The following is a 7,558-nucleotide window of genomic DNA, read 5'->3' as shown; positions in this document are numbered from 1 at the left end:
TCTTTGAGTTACTTGGGATTTATATCTGCTGGTCACTATGAGGAACTTGAAAGACGAGAAAACCAAAATTTATCCCTCAACTGCGAGGGGAGGTAAGGAACTGCCATCTAGCTCCGCACTTGATTCTCCTTCTATTTTGAGTAAGCTTGCGACACCTAAACCTGCTTCTGCTATTAATTCTGATATGTCGCATGTTATTGATGATGCCACTTCTGTTATGCATGATACTGATGATGAAACTACTTATATGCTTGATACTACTGTGCCACTAGGTGAATTTCTTGATGAACAACTTGCTAGGGCTAGAGGGAATGAAATTATTGAACCTGATAATATTGATTAAAGTGATGATGAAGATTCTCCCCCTAGATATGAATTACCTGTTGTGCCAGAGGGCTATGTTATGGATGAAGAAACTGCTAGGGACTTTCTTGCTTGCAATGATAGGAGTGATCTTAACAAATTATTAACTAAGTTGAAAGAAAAATCTGTGAATGCTAGAATGAAATATGACCCTGCTTATGCTACTTCACCTATCTTTGTTACTGATAAGGATTATGATTTCTCTGTCGATCCTGAGATAATTACTTTGGTTGAATCTGATCCTTTCTATGGCTATGAATCTGAAACTGTTGTGGCACATCTTACTAAACTAAACGATATAGCCACCCTGTTCACTAATGATGAGAAAACTCGCTACTATTATATCCTTAAATTATTTCCGTTCTCATTAAAGGGTGATGCTAAGACTTGGTTTAATTCTCTTGATCCTGGTTGTGTGCGTAGTCCCCAGGATATGATTTATTACTTCTCTGCTAAATATTTCCCTGCTCATAAGAAACAAGCTGCTTTAAGGGAAATATATAATTTTGTGCAAATTGAAGAAGAGAGTCTCCCACAAGCTTGGGGGAGGCTTCTCCAATTACTTAATGCTTTGCCTAATCATCCTCTAAAGAAAAATGAAATACTTGATATCTTTTATAATGGATTAACCGATGCTTCCAGAGACCACCTGGATAGTTGTGTTGGTTGTGTTTTCAGGGAAAGAACTGCTCATGAAGCTGAAATTCTATTGAATAATATGTTGGAAAATGAAAATAGTTGGACACTTCCTGAACCAACCCCTAAGCCAACTCCGAAAAAAGGGGTATTCTATTTCTCAGTCCCGAAGATATGCAAGAGGCAAAGAAATCTATGAAAGAAAAAGGTATAAAAGCTGAAGATGTTAAGAATTTACCTCCTGTTGAAGAAATACATGGTCTTAATTTACCACCTATTGAAGAGACAGATGGTCTTGATAACACGACACAGGTAGTAAAGGTAAATTCTCTCTATAGATATGATAAATCTGAAATCCCTCCTACTAAGTTTGCTAGTCAATGCTTAGATGAGTTTGATAATTTTATGGTTAAGCAAGAAAACTTCAATGCTTATTTTGGTAGAGAATGAAAACGCAATGCTTATATGATTGAACACTTGAGTGATTATATGTCTAGAGTTAAAGGTGAACTTAAGCTTATTAGTAAACATGCTTCTATGGTCACTACTCAAGTAGAACAAGTACTTAAAGCTCAGAATGATTTGCTCAATGAATTAAATAGTAAGAATAATGATTTTCTCTTAGAGTTGCAACTAGAGGAGGTAAAGTGACTCAGGAACCTTTGTATCCTGAGGGCCACCCTAAGAGAATTGAGCAAGATTCTCAATGAAATAATGTTGATACACCTAGTCCTTCTAAAAAGAAGAAAAAGAAAAATGATAGGACTTTGCATGCTTCTAGTGAACCTATTGTTGAAACACCTGAGAATCCAAACGATATTTCTATTTCTGATGCTGAAACACAATCTGGTAATGAACATGAACCTAGTGATAATATTAATGATGATGTTCATGTTGATGCTCAACCTAGCAATGATAATGATGTAGAGATTGAACCTGCTGTTGATCTTGATAACCCACAATCAAAGAATCAACGTTATGATAAGAGAGACTTTGTTGCTAGGAAGCACGGTAAGGAAAGAGAGCCATGGGTTCAGAAACCCATGCCTTTTCCTCCTAAACCATCCAAGAGAAAGGATGATGAGGATTTTGAGCGCTTTGCTGAAATGATTAGACCTATCTTCTTGCGTATGCATTTAACTGATATGCTCAAAATGAATCCTTATGCTAAGTATATGAAAGAAATTGTTAATAATAAAAGAAAGATACCGGAAGATGAAATTTCCACCATGCTTGCTAATTATACTTTCAAGGGTGGAATACCCAAAAACTTGGAGATCCAGGAGTACCCACTATACCATGCTCCATCAAAAGAAATTATGTTAAAACTGCTTTGTGTGATCTTGGAGCCGGTGTTAGTGGTATGCCTCTCTCTTTATATCGTAGACTTGACTTGAATAAGTTGACACCTACTGAAATATATTTGCAAATGGCCGATAAATCAACTGCTATACCTGTCGGCATTTGTGAGGATGTGCCTGTTGTGGTTGCAAGCGTTACTATTTTAACAGACTTTGTTATTCTTGATATTCCCGAGGACGATAGTATGTCTATTATTCTTGAAAGACCCTTTTTGAATACTGCAGGGGCTGTTATTGATTGCAACAAGGGCAATGTCACTTTTCATGTTAATGGCAATGAGCATACGGTATACTTTCCGAGGAAACAACCTCAAGTTCATAGTATCAACTCTATTGGAAAAGTTCCATCTATTATTTTTGGAGGTTTTGAATTTCCTCTTCCTACTGTCAAAAAGAGATATGATATTCTTATTATTGGGGACGTACATATCCCCGTTGAGGTAATTTAGTGCTACTCGAAAATTCTCCGGTTTCATGCGATTCTGAATGAGTTTGTTAACAAGACCTGATCAACCTTGTTAGTGGATTCCTTTTGATGAGCATGAGATGGATGAAGTTAGAAAGCACAACTCTCTGTACCCTCCTTTTACTTTCTATTATTTAGTTGAAATAAAGTAAAATTAGTATTTTCTGTCTGTTTTCTGAATTACCCGTGCAATAAAAAAATACTCCGAAAATAAAAGTTCTCCAAATGCCCTGAAATTTATATATGATTTTTGCTAGAATATTTAAGAATATCTGGCACTGAGAACACCTCAGGGGGAGCAAGCACCTGGCCACGAGGGTCCAGGGTCTGCCCACCCCCTGGGCGCGCCCCCTACCTCCTGGGCCCATGGTGGCTCCCCTCCACTTATTCCAGCCACCACACACTCCTTCTTCCTCCCAAAAAAATCACCAGCCAGCTCAAGCACGAGTTCTTGCTCATCTTGCTGCCATTTTCGATCTCCTAGCTCAAAGCTCCACTCACAAAACTGCTTTGGGGGATTGTTCCTTGGTATGTGACTCCTATGGTCCAATTAGTTTTTGTTCTAGTGATTTATTCATTGCAAATTTTTGCTGCCTAGGTGACCATGTTCTTGAGCTTGCATATCAAATTTATTTGGTCCCAAGTAGTTCAAATGCATGATATAGTCTCTAGGCACTTGTGGGAGTAGTTGCTATCAATTTTGTTGAGTTTGGTTAACTTTTATTTGAAGTTACTAAAAATTTCAGAAACTTTCAGAAAATGATGAAGAGATTTTTGAGGGGTTCTTCGAGCCGAAGCTCGAAGGATAAGCAAAGTGAAGAAGAATTGAGGCCCAAGTATAATCTCCCTTGCACTGCGGAAGTTCGGCCGTGTGAATGGCCTTGTGATGATTTCTTGAGAGCAGCCGGGATTTATGATGATTTTTAAGAGTTGGCTGATAATGCAGGCCTCACCAACTTCCTCCGCGACCAACGCGAACAGTATCTCTTACTCACTAATATCTTTGTGCAAAATTTTCATTTCCATGCTAGGAGGTCACCACCTTCGGTGGTTTTTTTATTTATATGATGAGTATAAGGAGATGACCCTTCGTGAATTTTGTGAGGTTTGCAAGTTGCCCTTTTCGGGCAGCGTAGAGGAACCACATCGTGACGATGTGGAGGGGTTTATTGATACAATTGCTGTAGGGGAAACGAGGAAGGTTTTCGATGCAAGAATTACTAGCATACATTTTCCTGTTCTACGTTACTTTGCAATATTTGCTAGTAGATGCTTAATTGGTCGCGGAAACTATGGAAACCTGAGTGCCCCTGATATTGTTATTTTGTGCCATGCCTTGTTTCGTGATGACACATTTAGTATGGGTGCTATTGTTGCAAAGCAGCTAAATCTTAACCGTACTAAGGGCCCCATCTTGGGAGGTATCTTCGCCTCGCGCCTCGCTGCACATTTTAACATACCTATTAGACATTATGAGAAAGAAGAAAAGTTGTTGCCTCCTTTTTTTCTAGACTATAAGAGTATGGTAGCACATGATTTTATCGTTAAGAATAAGGAAAAGATGCTTAAGTACAAGCTGATATTTGGTAAAAATCACGCTGAGACTATTACTCTGCCTGCTCCTTCCTTGTTTGACTTATCTGCAGGCAAGTACCTTGTTCCGCCGGAGGCCATTCATGCCTACCATAACCCCACACCATCTACAGAGCCAGAGTTGGAACCACAATTTGATCCTTCACGATAGTCTGTTTATCAATGGGATCCGGAGGAGATTGCCAACTAGTGGCAACCCGAGGCTTCATCACAGTACGACCCCAGTTACAACTTTGAATATCCGCCAGGCCAGCCGTGGCAGTAGACCAACTTAGGCCAAAAGCCTAAGCTTGGGGGAGTACGTGTTTCTCACCGACATTACATTTATGTTCACACACTCATGCTAGTTGTCGTTGCTCATACTTTTTCATTGTACTATCCATGCTAGTTTATTTTCTTTTTCCTGCTTTCTTCTTGTGTGTTTGGAAAACCAAAAAAATTAGTTGTAGCTTTTAGATAGTTTACTTTTCATGCTGTAGTAGTAATAATTAAAAGAAAACCCAAAAAGATTTATGGTTCTTCTTTTGCTTGTTGGGAGGTTTCCCGTGTAAATAGTTTTATTTCTTTTCTTTCCTTTAGGAGTCAATAGGAGAAGACCCTGATGAAATAGTTAAAGTGGCTCTTATATGCATTATTGTTGATTTAACTAAGAGCCCATATGTGACGCCCCCGATTCAATCGTACACTAATCATGCACGCAAACGTGTACGATCAAGATCAGGGACTGACGGGAAGATATCACAACACAACTCTAAAACATAAATAAGTCATACAAGCATCATAATACAAGCCAGGGGCCTCGAGGGCTCGAATACAAGTGCTCGATCATAGACGAGTCAGCGGAAGCAACAATATCTGAGTACAGACATAAGTTAAACAAGTTTGCCTTAAGAAGGCTAGCACAAACTGGGATACAGATCGAAAGAGGCGCTGGCCTCCTGCCTGGGATCCTCCTAAACTACTCCTGGTCGTCGTCAGCGGCCTGCACGTAGTAGTAGGCACCTCCGGTGTAGTAAGAGTCGTCGTCGACGGTGGCGTCTGGCTCCTGGGCTCCAACATCTGGTTGCGACAACCAGGTAGAAGGGAAAGGGGGAAAAGAGGGAGAAAAGCAACCGTGAGTACTCATCCAAAGTACTCGCAAGCAAGGATCTACACTACATATGCATGGGTATATGTGTAATGGGCCATATCGGTGGACTGAACTGCAGAATGCCAAAATAAGGGGGGATAGCTAATCCTGTCGAAGACTACGCTTCTGGCCACCTTCATCTTGCAGCATGTAGAAGAGACTAGATGGTAAGTTCACCAAGTAGCATCGCATAGCATAATCCTACCCGGCGATCCCCTCCTCGTCGCCCTATTAGAGAGCGACCACCGGGTTGTATCTGGCACTTGGAAGGGTGTGTTTTCTTAAGTATGCAGTTCTAGTTGTCATAAGGTCAAGGTACAACTCCGGGTCGTCCTTTTACCGAGGGACACGGCTATTCGAATAGATAAACTTCCCTGCAGGGGTGCACCACATAACCCAACACGCTCGATCACATTTGGCCGGACAAACTTATCTGGGTCATGCCCGGCCGCGGAAGATCAACACGTCGCAGCCCTACCTAGGCACAACAGAGAGGTCAGCACACCGGTCTAAATCCTATGGCGCAGGGGTCTGGGCCCATCGCCCATTGCACACCTGCACGTTGCGAGGGCAGCCGGAAGCAGACCTAGCCTAGCAGGCGTTCTAGTCCAATCCGGCGCGCGCCGCTCCGTCGCTGATGTCATGAAGGCTTCGGCTGATACCACAACGTCGAGTGCCCATAACTGTTCCCGCGTAGTTGGTTAGTGCGTATAGGCCAGTGGCCAGACTCAGATCAAATACCAAGATCTCGTTAAGCGTGTTATTTTTAAGTATACGCGGACGACGACCAGGGCCAGGCCCACCTCTCTCCTAGGTGGTCTCAACCTGCCCTGTCGCTCCGCCACAAAGTAACAATCGGGGGCCGTCAGGAACCCAGGCCGACCTCTACCGGATGGAGCCACCTGTCCTTTCAGCCCCCTCATCAGAATCACTTGCGGGTACTCAACGAGCTGACCCGACTTTAGTCACCACATGTGTCATGTATATAAAGTATATAGTATATACCCGTGATCACCTCCCTAGTGATCACGGCCCGATAGTATAGCATGGCAGACGGACAAGAGTGTAGGGCCACTAATGGAACACTAGCATCCTATACTAAGCAGTAGGATAGCAGGTAAGGGTAACAACTGTAGCAACAATGACAGGCTATGTAGCAGAATAGGATTAACCGAAATCAGTAACATGCTACACTCTTCTAATGCAAGCAGTATAGAGAAGAATAGGCGATATCTGGTGATCAAGGGGGGGCTTGCCTGGTTGCTCTGGCAAGAAGAAGGGGTCGTTGTCGATGTAGCCGATCACAGGGGTATCAGCAACGGTCTCAGAGCCTACCGGAAAGAAGTAACGGAGGGGGAACACAATAAATAACAGAGCAATCAAATGTAACATAAAGCAAGACGCGGCAATACGTTGTGCTAGGGGTGACGTAACGCTGGGATATGTGATACCAGCGAAGGGGGGAAACAGCCGGGAAAGTATCCCCGGTGTTTCGCGTTTTCGGGCAGATGAACCCGAGGGGGAAAGTTGCGTGTTCGCTATGCTAGGGATGTGTGGCGGACGAACGGACTGCGTATTTGGATTCATCTCGTCGTTCTGAGCAACTTTCATGTACAAAGTATTTTCATCGGAGTTATGGATTATTTTATATTAATTTCTAAAGTTTTAATTCATTTTCTAAATTATTTTAATTCGAAAACGTTTATTGCGTCATCATGACATCAGCGTGACGTCAGCGGTCAGCGTTGACCGTTGACCGGTCAAACAGGTGGTGCCCATCTGTCATTGACTGTTTACCTGATCAGATAATTAAGGCTAATTAACAGTGTTAACTAGATTAACTAACATGTTTAACTAAGTTAATTAATTATCTTAATTAATTAATTATTATTTTTACTATTATATTTGTTCTTTTTTTCTCTTTTTTTTAAAGTTCCAGGGGGGTGGGGCCTGCCTGTCATTGGCCCTAGGGGGGCTAGCGGGTTCGGCGGGTTCGGGCGCTGGAGCGGG

The sequence above is a fragment of the Aegilops tauschii genome, chromosome 1, assembly GCF_002575655.3.
Source record: "Aegilops tauschii subsp. strangulata cultivar AL8/78 chromosome 1, Aet v6.0, whole genome shotgun sequence".
NCBI lineage: Eukaryota > Viridiplantae > Streptophyta > Magnoliopsida > Poales > Poaceae > Aegilops > Aegilops tauschii.
The sequence above is the reverse complement of the archived record's forward strand: the minus strand, read 5'-3'. Positions refer to the sequence as shown.